Source organism: Sinohyriopsis cumingii, unplaced genomic scaffold (assembly GCF_028554795.1).
Source record: "Sinohyriopsis cumingii isolate HCF-2022 unplaced genomic scaffold, ASM2855479v2 utg001527l, whole genome shotgun sequence".
Classification (NCBI taxonomy): domain Eukaryota; kingdom Metazoa; phylum Mollusca; class Bivalvia; order Unionida; family Unionidae; genus Sinohyriopsis; species Sinohyriopsis cumingii.
In genome coordinates this window covers 1,274,480-1,290,632 of record NW_028316012.1, presented here as the reverse complement: position 1 = coordinate 1,290,632, position 16,153 = coordinate 1,274,480, and the positions used below count along the sequence as shown (strand labels likewise).

General features: G+C 36.4%; 1 long non-coding RNA gene across 1 annotated transcript; it reads left to right on the top strand.

Moving 5' to 3' along the window:
• Window positions 1-24: 24 nt before the first annotated feature.
• On the top strand, window positions 25-15,881 carry LOC149772002 (uncharacterized). Its single transcript, XR_016418066.1, has 3 exons — window positions 25-689; window positions 14,992-15,052; window positions 15,686-15,881. It is a non-coding gene; the product is annotated as an uncharacterized LOC149772002 (long non-coding RNA).
• The last annotated feature ends 272 nt before the right edge of the window (window positions 15,882-16,153 follow it).

Here is a 16,153-nt window from a genome sequence, read left to right as displayed (position 1 = left end):
TCGTAGAATGATTAGTCACATGATGAATTCGGGTTGGGACTGGATTAGGCAAGACACCAAAAACAATTGCGTTTACAAGATGTTTATTTATAAACGCAATTTCATTATTAACAAATCTGACAACATTATAAACAAAAAGATGTGGAGAATTATAAAGTTCCTAACATGGACCTATCAACAACAATTAATTCAACGAGAAAAATCTCAAACCTCAATTTAACAAATGGAATTTCAAACAAACGTGAATTATCTCCTATCACCGTTCAACAAAATAAAAGTATATTATCTACACCCCAATATAAACAAAATCTTGACCACGAATGGTCCGCCCATCTCAGTCTGTTGAAGGATCCCTCGAAAGCCCTCTCATTTAACACAGACCCAATTGTCGCGAAGCCTTGGTCCCTCGCATCGAGATAACCAGTAAACTCTTCCGATCCAACATCACCATAACACCGCGTATACGTCACACGAAACCACACAGAGTCCTGTGACTCCACATCAAACGATGTATAAGGCACGGCAGGCATGTATAAAGCATCTATACAGCTGGTGACTGCACATCAAACCATATACAAGGCGTGGCATCAGGCAGCTCTACAGTTGGAAATGTGCTTCCGTAAAGGGTTAGGTGTCCTCACAAGACTCGGCGTAATCGATATCGGTCAAGTCATACAAGCATAGACAAGGTAGTTAGATCTCAAAGTATCCAGTTTTGTTCCATTTCCTTCAAATGCACATGATAAGACTTATTACACCAATAATATTAAGGTTAAAGGTTTATTTCGTCCTGATGCTGTCGGTTGTTGCACCGTTGAATATGAAAATAAATACCCAGGAGAAAAAACATTTTCCTTGATATAAGAATTGTGGTCCTGAAACCCGACTTGATATTCGACATGACGAGCGAGATGGAACAAGACCTGGTACATGATATTGATAGAGCATGTCATATCCACAATGTAGCTTATACAGATAACGATATGCAACAAAGACATTATGCAGATGTAAAATTGATTCACTCGTTACATTCTATAAAAAAATCTTTTAAAGAAAAATTAACTAATTGGTTGGTAAGATCTGCGATAAAATGTAAATTATTATTTGGAGGCGGTAATTAATCAACCGATTATTATAAAATAATGGAATCGATCTAATATAGACCAAAAATATATACGAAAGGTAGAGAAGTGATTAGAAAACTGACTGATGCAGCAAATTGTACACGTTTTGCTGCTGCAAAATGGTTAGAACAGCAGGCAATATGGCAAATTTACCTACCACCACCTAAAACACTTCCGCATGCACATTTTGATATCAGCCATACTAATGGCGTTGATCAAGCAGCTATTTTATTTTTAACACATTATACTATACAAACTGGAAGACGTAGATTAACATAGAAATACGCATTAGCAACCGTTGACGTTGCAAGTATATATAAAGAAGTATAAAGAAGCATAGCCGTTAGCTACTAAATAGCAACTGAAATGTATTCTGCTTTTGAACGAATTTATCAAGGAGGACCCTTGGGCTGGCCTCAACTATTATAGGTTGATCATGGGAAGGAATTTATTGTTGCATTATCATCTCTGATGAAAACAAATAACGTTAAAATCAGACGAGGATATATTGCAATTCATCGTGATCAGGCAATTTTTGAACGATGTAATCGAACACGTGCTGGGCGGTTCGTTTGGAATCAATATGCACAGGAAATAATTCAGAAAGATATGAGATCTCGCGAATGGGTTTCAACAATATCAAGTGTAAATGCTGCGTTAAATAATGAAATTACTAGAAACAACTGCGATGAAACTATTTAATGCGAATACAACCAAAAAAAAAACAACACATACCAATACATCCAAATGAATTTTCGAAACAACCACCATTAGGTAATGTGAAAGTAAGATATTTATATCAACCTGGTAAACTTAAAGGCGGTAAAAAATTGCGACAGATCATACCTGAAGTATTACGACACTATTGCTAGCGTGGTAAGATCCACGGTTAGACCTGCAATCTGCAGATTAAGTTCATCTGTTCCTCAACAAGGATTACACGCGAGCAGTTACAAGTAAATCCTGAAGACACACAATTACCACCGCATTCACTTTTGTAAGCTAACACCTCCACAGAGATTACAGTCAAGACAGGTCAGCATTACATTTTCGCATGTATGTCAAATACTACTATTAATTCTCTCTACAGTTAATTGTCTTGGATTATTATTTGAGTGCTTCCAGAACATTACGGTTTTACAGCTCGCATAATGAGTATTTTGCTGTTATTTCAATGTCATAAAAATTCGGGATTGATAGTAAAATCGCGTTGTTTTGTGTTTGTTTGTCTGTTTGTCACATCGTTTATAACTAATCTTTCTTCTTACTATATCATCGCCAATGCCAGCAGTTTGATTATTTTCCGTGAAGTCTATAACAATTTGCAGCAGCTGAGATATTCCTCTGACTCGAGACACTGCAATATAAACTAATTTTGACCATTGGATACGATCATCAACGATCCAAAGATTTGTATCAGAGATGTTTAATCCTTATGATGAATGAATCGTCACTGCGTATCATAGCGTTTTGGAGTTTTGTCTCTGACTCAGTCAGGAGGTAATGCGCTCTCAGTAACATTCACAGGAACTAAAGCAATATCATTTAATACAAGATTTTGTTTTGTGACGATCCTAGTATATCAATGTATCTGCTGATCGATAACACAATGGTACGGGTAGATTTGGTAAGTTTTCTTTATGTAACATAAATAATTGTTATTGAAGTGTATCAAGAACTATCTTTGTACTTGCCACTATCAAATGATTTGGACTCCTCATAGTCCAGAGGTTTTAATAGGAGTTTCGGAAATTATTTCACGCATTATTTCGCACTGAATTTTGTTCGGTTGTAGTCTGATTAATTTCTTAAACTTCCTTAAATCTGGATCAAGTGCTCTATGATCATCAGTTATTTCTTTATAATAATATACAAAATTCCTCAGCCATTCATGTGGAGACAATCCAACACAAGGTGGTGGTAGACCATGATCGCCATACATTATAACAGTGGTATTTTTGTTAAAATAACCAATTAAGAAATAATTTTAACGTTTCTAATGAAACAGTGCATATTTGATCAAAAACAATAATTATTCGAATATATTTTCCTCCCATTCGTTCAGGAGTCCATTTATCTTACTTTCATTTAAAGAATTTATGATAAGTGCATGATTTAATTTTTTTCTTTTATTTCTCTTCCGAGTCTATGTGCAGGTATTAATACAACTATTTCTGAACAGCTGTTCAAGAATAATTCGATCACAAGAGTTCTTTTACGAGAACCTTGAGGCCCATAAAGATAAATTGTAATAATCGTTTTTAATACATATCCGAAATTTCATCGTCGGCGGATTCAGAATAATTAAGTATATATTCATGTTTTATTCTCCATTCATCCCATGATGCATAAGTGCCGATATGTAGTTGTTCTAGCAATCCTGTATATTATGTCTTGATATAAAACGAATTAGTAACGATTACGACAGCAAACTCAGATATTGGAGTTATCATCGATAATAGATTTATCGAAACGTACGCGAGCATTGAATATCTCAAATGAAAATAGTGCGCTGACTCACCATCACTATAACTCACAATTGTACATAATTTAGTTCCGTTTGGCAAGAAAACTGTTTCTCGACTTACAAACCTATCTATATTTCTTCTATCAGAAATAATAAAATCTAATTCAGCATCATCCATAATCAATCTTGTACAATGTCAGTTATGATCATATGATCCTCTTTGGGTAAATTTACCGATTATGTTTCAGCCAAGATCTTTTTGCGATTTTATTCTCAAAATCAGTCGTATCAGGATTTTCATCATCAGAATATATCTTTCGATGTGGTAACAACATTACTTTCTGTAGACGAAATCATATAATTGCTTAACTTACCGTTTCCAATATTAGTATTTTTACATCAAGCGTGTATTGTAATACTAATTAGGCGCCATCATTTGTTCAGAAAAGTGTTTGGCAAACCTGACAAAACAAATTGGATGAAGATTTTCAGCAAACTTAAATGAATCGATACAAGCGAATCCAGTCAAATCAAAATCTGGAAATGGTCCGTTTATCGATATTCTGGTCATCTCCTGTGTGGGTTGTCCAAATCACTCAAAATACCTCAGGGATAACATGCAACCATATCAATCGAGATAACATGTATATAACCGCATTCATTATTCAATAATCCACCCTCCGTATTCGACACAAATCGGTATTATTTCATTCAGAAAATCGAACCTCGTAGGGTGACTGGTGACCATAATGCTTGATCAGATGCTACAGTATATACTGCATTATCACTAATTTTTTTATGTCACAGAGATAAATATCAACGACTGGTCGACTTCTTTCATAAATGGATCTATTTGTTTCAACGGAAATTCTTAAACAATTGTACATGATTAGAATAATAAGTTTTAAATGAGGTATTTTCATTATTAACTAGAAACTAATGAGTTCTTCAATGGAAGCATGCATTTCTTCGTTACAGCGTCATTATCTGAATCTGGGTTCTCCAAGACCAGAAATTTTATTATTAGACATACTGTGATAATCCGTCATTGTATCAGCGGTTTTAATTACTCGACCACAAATATTATCTGATATGGTTGACATCGTAACACATAGTTTTATTTTTACAATACTATCTAACGCATCTATGCTATTTTCAGTTACTCCGTTAATTCTAACCAAAAAAGATCTTGAAATGAAAGGTTACTTGTTTTTATTTTCCATTGCATATCATGAAATACAAACACTTCCGATGGATCTAAACCTGCTAAGGTTAATAATTCAGACATATCATCACTAATCTGTTTACTTATATTTTCATCATTTTATTTTTGTCTTGGTGTAGATGAAGATGATTCGTAAATATCTACGATTATTATTTAAGATCTCTTTAAAACGAGTAATGGCTACGTTCACAGCTTCAAGAAAATCAGTATTTGACATTGGACGGATTAGCGAAATCATCATGGAAGGCTCAGACCTTTTTTCCGTCGATATGGAGTTCCTGATAATTTAGCCTTTCCCTCTTTTTTAAATCCTGGTCCTGCCGATTTCTTTAATGCCATAACAGCAGCAGTTCCAACAGCACCAGGTGCAGCTGTACCTGCTACTTCTGTACTTACAACAGCTATTCATTTTGATATAGCTGTAAGAGGTGGAAATATACCGCCTGTTTTAAATGAGTCTTTAACCGCACCAGCATAAAGATAAAGCCTAACGCCTGTTATTGATTTATTGGCGCTTTTGAATGTCTGAGCTGGTAGTTCATTTTGACCACTAGTTGTCTGATCGTTTTTAAGTGATATTTATATCCCGTAGTTCTCTGCTGAACTTGATTGAAGCTTTTAAATCTGGCCAGGAGTCAGAGTAACGCTGACATAATGATATGACTTTATAGATGTCGTGAGTGATTTAATTACATATTTTCTACTGACTCAACAATAACTCTCATTCGTCCACTAACATCTTCAAGTAACATCGCTTTGTCAGATAGTATAACAGCAAGTGTTCTGTAATTAGCACCATGGGGGTTTTACTAGCCCGACAATGTATATCAACAACAGATTGCCTGAAAAAATCTAAATCTTCCAATGAAAAATAATAGATCGAATACAGTGTTATAAAATTCCGCTGTGGCATTTGTAAACCAGTATCTATATTTTGAACACTTCCCATAAATGTCATAAAACGAAGATATGCACTTGCTACATGATTTTGGTCAAAATATAATGACATATATTCAGATGGTTGTTGATGTCCATTTATCCTTAAAGAAACTTCACTAACTGCAAGTGTGTTCAATATCATATGACAACGTTCTTTTGAATCTAGTCGATTAGCATTTTGTAAAGCATTAAATATATACCTCGGTGCAAAAACTCTTTGGTGTAATTTTATACGCCATGTAAATAACAAAGCAACATTACCTTGAGTGCTATATGTGGTCACTGAAAACATGATAGCAATAGTTTTCCACCTGAATTCATAAAAGTAATTAACTTTTCTTCTTCAGTAATTGATGTAGTCATTACTGGCATCCACAGCGAAAGTTTTGTTAATCTTCCCATGCTATTGTGAGCAGCAGCAGAAACCCAGATTACATAATTGTTGTAGTTTTTATTACATCTATAATTTTATATTTAGCTTCAAAAATAACTTTTCTAACATTTCTACAAATAGTACAGATATTAGATAGGGGAATTACGCATGAAAACGTTTCTTCGTCATTTGACATTGATCGACGTGTAGCAAAGCCTCAGGCAATACCTTTATCACGAATATTTTCAATATAATACATTCCGAATTGTTTTGCAATCGGTATTGCTTTTGGGGCTATCCTTCTAAATAGACCCTGAAGAACAACACCAGGTATATCTCCGTAAATCGTTGTATACGTTGGCAATCGTGATTGTATCACCCTGACCATTACAGGCCCACGTTGCGCATTGCTAATAATCAATTTTTTTTAAATACATGTTGATTAATTAATTGGTTTGAGTCGCATAATAATCATCAGCAAATTTATTAATAAGATAATGAGAAAGAATACGATCCATAACACCAACTGTAAACAATCTTCGACAAAAATCAGATATGTAATGAATACTTTCTGTAAAATTATTTCAAGCACGTTCTCCTCCAATCATTATTTCTAATATATCTACTTCGGAATGAACACTGTCAGAACAGATTCATAATCCACTTCCGGTGTTTGATTCAGGTTTTCACAACATTTCAGTAAGAACATCTTCGTATTCTTCTTATTGTTTTAATCGCTGTTATAATTTCTTACTTTATATTTAACTTTTTGAAAACAGTGTCATTAGCTTTGAGAAAATTTTGATTAGTTAAGATGACATATACATCTCTATTCCAATCATGTTTGGTCAGAGATTTCGCATGTTCCTTTTTTACATATTAATCTATGTCGTCATATATTGGAGCAATTTCATGAGCTAGTTCTGCTTTTGATTTAACGATAATACCATAACACTTAGTCGTAAATGGATCTTTAAGAACAACTTCTGTTTCAGGTTCAGGAGATTGAATAGATTATACTTTTTGTTGTGGTTGTTTCTGTTGTCGTTCTATTTGTTGCTGTGGTGGAGGAAGTTTATAGGAAGGTTCTTGCTGGGAAATGTGTTGTTCTCTTTCCCTTACCTTTTTCTTTAAATAGTTTAAAAAAGGATTATCGTCTTTTGACAGTGTGTGACGTTACGATTACAGACAAGGGTGCTTATTCAAACACCTCAGAACACCTCTTCTGTTATCAGCAAATATTCTTCTTGGCATCCATCCGTCTACGAGAGACGATGGCATAGCTCCAAAGTACGCTTTTGCTTATCCTTCTTTTTAGCTCTCTTTTCAGCTTGCTTTATTCTTCTCTTTTCCTCTGCGTTTTGAACTCCCTGCCTGACAGCTAGACGCCAGCTGGAACGGTTGTTTGCACAGCTCTCCCAGTCGTTGACATTGATGTTTGCTGCCTTCATATCCTTCTTGCAAACATCTTTGTAGCGCAGATGTGGTCGTCCAGTTGGTCGTGCATCTTCTGCTAACTCCCCATATAACAGGTCCTTGGGAATGCGACCTGGGTCCATTCTCTTGACATGGCCGAGCCAGCGAATATTAATGTAGGTAATTCAACAAAAGAAAAAAACTGTATGTGTTGCTCTTACCGTTATTAATATAAGAAACGTTAGATTTATTTTATAGTGGATATATACTACTTAGACTGATTTGCAGGGCTAGTAAGCTAGTTACACGTTGTCAATTGTTTGTAAAGACAACTATACTTGAATGCAGTTTTATCATACCAAATGTTACAAGTTAGTATAGTGTTCTTAAACAAGTACAACGAGGATATGTATTTTATTGACAGTTATGCAAGTTGAATTTATCGTTTCGTTATTGTACGTTTTGTTTCTCTTTCTTAGTAATCTCTTAATGCCAAGTTCCCCTGCGGGTCCGGGTTTGTAGAATTGGCTCGACGTGCCTTGCCACGTGTCGTAAAAGGCGACTAAGTAGAAAGCAACCTGTTTGCCGTGGGTTGCGTCCTGTGTCGGGGGAGGAACGGATCCTGGTAGTTGAGCAGAGCTTTCCGATGCAATACACTGGTTTGGCCTCTACTTCTCTTGGAATGGTGGTCGGAATGGGCCCGGTCCCGACAAATCAGCTGGTCACGCCCAGCCCTAGTAAGTCTGTATTTACTCTCTCACCTTTATCTTTCTCATTGTATCTCTCTTGATACCACCGTTGCCCCTATAGTCTATTCCTTCATCGTTCCCTTTCCCAATTCTAAGAAGACTTCCTAGAAGGCGTTGGCTTAACGGGTCAATCGGGAGGTAATTTTACTGACCCTAGAAATTGGCGACTTTACGGGTCAATCAAAGGTAATTGTATCAACTGAGTATAGCATCTGTGTATCCCTGGCACTGAAAAGAGTCCCCTTGTTGGGCTCGTTGGTGTGCCGGGAGCACGGGTGCTGAACTTTAATCAAGCCATCATGGATAATTCCCAAAAACAAAAAATATAATAAACGTACCAAAACTGGATCAGAGTCGGATGATGAACCATGTGGTGTGGAATCGTTTCCTCGCTTCATGGTTATCCAATCACAAGAGGAATCGAAACCATTTGCTGCTCTATCGCCATTTATAGTCGAAAAGACTATACTTGGATTAGTTGGCAAGCCAGTTGTAGAGTGTAAGTGCAAAATACATACTGAAAATATCCAAAAAATTAAAACCTTTCACGATATTCCAGTAACCTGTTTAGCCCCCTCTACACTTAATACATCAAAAGCCGTAATTCGTTGCCGTGACCTAGCTATAGTCAGCGACAAAGAAATCGTCGAGGGCATGAAAAATGAAGGTGTCACTGCAGTCTGCAGAATTCTATTAAACGAAACAATAATCTGCAGGAGACCAACACTATTATACTCACCTTCAACAAGCCAACAGCACCTAAAGTGGTCCAAGTTGGATTCCTACAAGTTAAGGTTGAGATATACATACCAAATCCCCTCCGATGCAACAAATGTCAAAGATACGGTCATCATGAAGACCTATGCTCTAGAAGCCATATATGCGGCCGATGCGGCGACCCTTCTCATCGGGAACCAGAGTCTAAAGCCACTCCGCATTGCGTCAACTGCGGCATGGAACACCATGATAATTCAAAGGAATGCGACACATGGAAACAGGAGAAGGAAATCCAGAGGGTTAAATACACGTCCAACATCCCTTATCCATAGGCCAGGAAGCTTGTACAAGGTAGAACATCACTCCCCGGCCCATCCTTCTCAAACAAACTCACCTGAATCCCCTTCCGACTGGAACATTCCGCATTACAAACCCCAGAAAAACTCAACATCGACGCAAACAACATTCAACAATACTCCACCACCAAGATCACCAAACAGTAAAAAAAGTCGCAAATAAATAGGCCGCAAAAGGGGTCTGATGACCCCACAAAGCTGCACAATAGGTTTGGAGACTTTGAGGATATGGATGTGAAAGAATCTGCTCTATGTCCTCAAGGTTGCTCCAGACCTAACAACAAAAAATACACCCCCGTACTTCCTCCAGATAAATAACCATACAGATTGCCTCCTCAAAAGGTCTAACCTAGCTCCAGAATCTTCAATATAAACTTGTAATGAAGAACACCATCATACACTGGAACTGTAGAGGACTTAAAGCCAACTACCATGATATTCTTCTGCTTTTAAACGAACATGATCCTGCAGTACTATGTCTTCAGGAAACATTTTTGAAAGATACGGATAACATCACACTTAAAACCTACTCCCTGTTTAACAACTAGTATCAAAATGTAGACAGGGCCTCAGGAGGAATCTCTGTTATTGTGAACAACAGAGCTCCTCATAGCGTCATCCCTTTAAACACAAATTTACAAGCCATTGCTGTAAGCGTCACTTTACATCGAGTGATTACCTTATGTTCTATTTACATATGACCAAACACCAACCTATTACCTAACGAATTAGACAATCTTGTTCAACAACTCCCCCCCCCCCCTTTGTCCTATTCGGGGATTTTAATACAGATAACATTTTATGGGGATCAAATCACATAAGCGACAGAGGTCACAAGACAGAAGACTTCATTTCCAGACACGATTTGTGTCTATATAATACCAAATCACCGACACATTTGCACCCAGGAACGGGTACATACACATGCATCGATTTGACAATTTGTTCCCAATTGCTGCTTTTGGACTATGAATGGAAGGTCGCTGATGACCTTCACAGCAGTGATCACTTTCCAATCTCATTTAACAACACCGATTTACAATTGACGAAGCAATTCCACATTGGAATTTAAAGAAAGCCGACTGGGCCAAATTTGAAACACTTTGTACAACTAGACTTAACAGGGATATTGTTTTAAACGACAATAAACCTTTTCAATGTTTTACTTCTGTTTTAATCGGCATTGCAGAAGAATCCATTCCCAAGTCCTCACCAAACAGTAAAAAACCCCTACAACCGTGGTTCACAAAAGAATGTAAAGAAGCCATTAGACAACTCCGAGAAGCACTGAAAAAGTTTAATAATCGTCCAAAGCCCAAAAATTTAACTAAGTGCCATATTGTTCGGGCCAAAGTCCGCCGCAGAATTAAAGAAAGTAAAAGAGCATCATGGAAAACATATGTTTCAACTCTAAATTCTCGTTCCTTTATAAAGAAAGTTTGGAAAATGATCTGCAAAATAAATGGAAAGGGAAAATACAATTCCTTTCCACATCTCAAACTAAACAACAAGAATATCAATTCCAAACATGACATAGTTACTGATAGTTTCTCAAAAAATTCATCATCCTCTAATTATTCAGAAGCCTTCAGAAGATTAAAAACTCAGAAAGAAAAGACACGGTTGAAATTCACATCGAATAACTCAGAAAGTTACAATCAACCGTTTGCACTGTTTGAGCTGATGGAATCTCTGAGTAAGGCCCACGATACATCCACAGGGCCTGACGAAATACATTACCAGTTTTTGAAACACATCACAGAACTATCATTAACAGACCTTCTGGAAATTTTCAATAATTTATGGATTACTGGTAATGTACCAAAAATTTGGAAAGAGGCAACATTAATACCAGTTCCCAAACCCGGTAAAGATAGCGCAGATCCTAACAGCTATCGACGAATTGCACTCACAAGCTGTGTGCGCAAAACAACGGAACGAATGATCAATTCTCAGCTTGTCTGTTACATGGAAACTAAGAAATTAATATATCATTTCCAAACTGGCTTAAGATATGGCCGGAGCACCAGCGATCATCTGGTTAGACATTCATTCGCGATGCATTTATCAAGAAAGAACACTTAGTAGCGGTTTTCTTTGATTTAGAAAAGGCATATGACACGACATGGAAGTACGGGATACTAAATGACCTGCATGATCTTGTTCTAAAAGGCCATCTTCCCTCTTTCATATCCAACTTTCTCTCAGACAGAGAATTCAAGGTACGGGTGGGCTCTACTCTCTCAGATCTGCACGAGCAAGAGGTGGGTGTGCCCCAGGGCAGTATTATATCTGTGACACTTTTCAATATCAAAATTAATAGCATCATCAAGCGTTTGACTCCTGGTGTGGATTGCTCGCTCTATGTTGATGATTTTTCTCATATGTTATCGATCAAAGCACATGCATACAATTGAAAGACAACTACAGCAAAATATAAACAAGATACAAAATTGGGAAAGTACCAACGGCTTCAAATTTTCGAAATCAAAAACGGCATGCATGCATTTCTGTCAGTTACGACGTCACCACGATGAACCTAACCTCACGCTGGACGGAAGACCTATTCCAACTGTTGAGGAGACAAAGTTTTTAGGTATAATCTTTGACAGAAAACTGACTTGTATGCCACACCTAAGGAACTTGAAAGCTAAATGCTTAAAAGCATTTAACCTACTTAATGTAGTAGCGCACACTGACTGGTGTGCTGATATGAACGTCATCCTGAATTTATATAGAACGTTTATTCACTCAAAACTGGACTATGGTTGCGTTGTGCATGGTTCAGCTAGCAAATCATATCTTAAAATGCTGGATCCAATTCATCATCAGGGAATAAGACTGGCTCTGGGAGCATTTAAAACATCCCCGTGTGAAAGCCTGCTAGCTGAAGCGAACGAACCACCGTTATCGTATCGTAGAGAAATGCTTTCCGCACAGTATGCTCTCAAATTAAAATCAAACCCTCTGAATCCTGCTTTTTCGGCTGTTTTTCAACCCAAATACAAAATCTTGTACGAAAATAAACCAAACGCCATACCTTCCTTTGGCATTAGAATATCATCCAGCCTTGACAGTACAAAAATTGATCTTTTTAAAATTCACAAAACGTCCATCTCAGAAACACCACCCTTTCTACTTAAACAACCAAAATAACTTTTTTACGCTACACGATGGAAAGAAATCTGAGACAAACAATTCGGTCTTCCACAACTGTTATCAAGAACTCCTCACCGAATTTGAAAACTACACAAGAATTTATACCGACGGATCAAAGTATGAGGAAAAGGTTGCTGCATCCTTCGTTTGTGGAAATCACACAACGCAAGTTCGCTTACCAAATGGAACATCATTTTATTCTCAGCCGAAATCAGAGCAATAGACCTTGCTCTGCAACATATAGAAAACAAACATATTTTGAACAGCATCAGCTTCTCTGACTCTCTATCAGTACTTCGGTCACTATACAATCGAAAGCTTGAGAATCCATTATTGAAAAAGATACTCGTCAAAAATACCGAGATGAGTGTCTCCCACAATATAACATATTGTTGGTTACCTAGCCATATTGGTATTAAAGGTAACGAAAAAGCGGATCGCGCTGCTAAAATGGCCCTTACTCAAGAACCATCCGATTTTAAATTACCGTACACTGATTTTAAACCTAGTGTCAGAAAGTCCTTATGTCGGAAGTTGCAGACATTGAATAACAAACTTCATGCAATCAAGCCAACTCTAGGAAATGGACTCCTTCCTACATAATCATGCGTAGGGAGGAGGTAGTCATTGCAAGAATCCGAATTGGTCATACTTGTATAACCCACTCCCACATACCAAAAGGTGAAGACCCACCAGAGTGCGTTTCTTGCAAAGAACCAATCACTGTCAAACACTTTATGATAGAGTGTTTTGACCTGCAACATACACGCGATCAGTATTACAATGTGCATTATATGAAGGAACTTTTTGATACTATAAAGATGATTCGTATTATAGAGTTCCTGAAAGCAGTAAATATATACTCTAAGCTCTAAGTTTTATGCTATCACCTTGTGCAGTTTTATGCACTATATATACCGTCCCTTTTTAATACCTTTTCATTATCATACAACATTTACATCCCCCGTTGATGGGGAAGCTTTAATTTGCACCGTTACCATATTACTGTTTTAATTTCAACTATTGTTTTATATCTCTGGTCGATATTAAATTGTTTATAAGTTTTAAAAGATTATACATATACCATTTTGTTTGGTGCTAAATAGCCTAACAGTGCTGATGCGTCGTTAAAAAAAAACAATCAATCTTAATGCCAAGCGAGAAACAAGACAGCTGCTTGTACCATTTTATAAGTCGTCAGTATGATATGGCCGGGGTTCGAACCATCGACGCCATCCGTGGCGGCCGCTCTAACCACTTAGGCCACAAATCTACTTACACGATGTCAATTGTTTGTAAAGACAACTATAATTGGATCTAGTTTTATCATTCCAAATGTTACAAATTAATATAGTGATATTAAACAAGTACGATGAGGATACTTACTGTATTGACAGTTATGCAAGTTTAATGTATCATTTGGTTAGTGTGCGTTTTTTTTTTTCTTAGCGAGGGCGTAATCAAGACCAACTTTGGCAATATTTTTACAACAATTATGTACATGACTTGCATTACATTAATGCTAATTCGACCGACCACTACCTTCTTCAGAGTTTATAAACCATTCTTTAAACGCCCTACAATCGGGTTTACTGTAATATTTTAAATATTTCGGAAATTATATATTCCAGTGTTTAAACCCTACTTATCTAAAAACTTCACTATAGACTTTATTTTAAATTTCGAAGCGTTGAAGCTATGAAACTTATCTTTGGGTTACAATCGCAGTAAATAATATTATTGTGTTTGTTACAGAACGCTTTACAATAGTAGAAGGGCAAGGTGACTTCCACGGATGATGTTAACTGTATGTGTCACTACTTTGAACTGTGTTGAGAGTTTATACTGGAAGCTGCTATTGGCATTAATATAACAATTCCGTCACTTATATATCCGTACCACATATTATTCTGAAGAGCATCACATGTTTCCTATGAACATTCACATTAATCCCAAATTATTTTGAACTAGTTTAGTATATATATATATATATATATATATATATATATATATATATATATATATATATATATATATATATATATATATATATATATATATATATATATATGTGTGTGTGTGTGTGTGTGTGTTTGTGTGTGTGTGTGTGTGTGTGTGTGTGTGTGTGCCTTTGCTAGCTATTACGTACAGTTTTTGCAATATGTTCATGCCAGATTTCAACAAGGGCTATAAAATACCCTTTTTCTTTTCAATTGGCGTTCTGCGGTATTTGCCCAAAAGACAACTGTGGTATGCTAATTATATCTGCTGTGTTTGCAATATCGATATCAGAGTTGTCAACCGAACTGTGTTTTATTCAATCAGGCACAGATACAACAATGCTAATGATATTTTTATTTCGAAATCAAAATTTATTTTCATGCTACCTTTTTGGTATAACTGTTAAGCCGTTGGAAGATGAAGAACCCAAATTTTACTAATGTTCCCAAATTCCGTTTCCTTTAGGAACGAATTTAAGCAACTTACTGGATAGGACTTGGCATCACTGATCACAATGACGAAGGAGGTAAGCTATATAGTGCATGTTATTGATAATATTATATCCCAATACCTCCTCGTCTCACCTCTACTAGTATAATATTATCCTTACGTCATACACTGCAATTCACTTGTTCCCAGTGGTCAGCTAGGTTTTATCCATAGTGTAATTACTAACCACAGTATGTATTATTCGCGTGGCTTTTATCTTAGTCAAGTTATCAATTGAAAAAATAGCAGCTTCTGTGTATTATATGTATTGCAGCTTGTATGATTTTAACATTGCGCTTTCTCAACAATCAGCATTGCAATTAAGATCTTGAAATATTATAATTATAGGGCAAACATTGCTTTCCTTAGAACATTTCATATAATGTTTTATCAAAGGCAATTAAATCTGCAAGATACACATTTGGTACAGGCTAGAGGGTAAGTTAGAAAATTAGAATTAGAATATTTCATGTTAGATAAGACCTATAATAACTATTTAGGAACTTGGGTGACAGCTGTAATGTGAATGCTTTGTGCTAAAATTCTTCCAAGATTGTGTACCACCTTTCCTTGGAATGACTGATATTAGTCTAGGTGAGATGTAAATGGATCTCTTGTGAGGCGCATATTATACATTATCATTATTTTGTTTTCTCCTTTTGTTTTTCAGGCTCCTGAATGTTTCTACCGTCGTATCAAAAAAGAGTTCAAAATAAAACGTTTATCAACTACCGACCTCTACATCGAAGCTCCTGAAGATCTCACAATGTAACCTATTAGAATTCTTGAACCTGGTTTGAAGAAGAGTAAAACAAGCATCGGATACATACACATACGTTTGCACAAAATAAAATCTTGTTTCTGTAAAATGCACCATTAACATTGCAATCCTTATATGCATATATAATGCGCATTCTGAATGGATACACTTCTTTTATCTGCATAGAGAGAGAGAGAGAAAGAGAGACAGGGAGCGATAAAGACTCGAGGGGAATGTTGAAGAGAATGGAAGATACATATTGCGTGTCAGAAAGTAATTTCAATCGATGATTGGATTTTGTTATGATACAAAAAGATCGTTAAATCATCCTTTCTCTTCAGCTTTCCTCTTTAATTTTAGAAACGTGGTAGGGGTGTA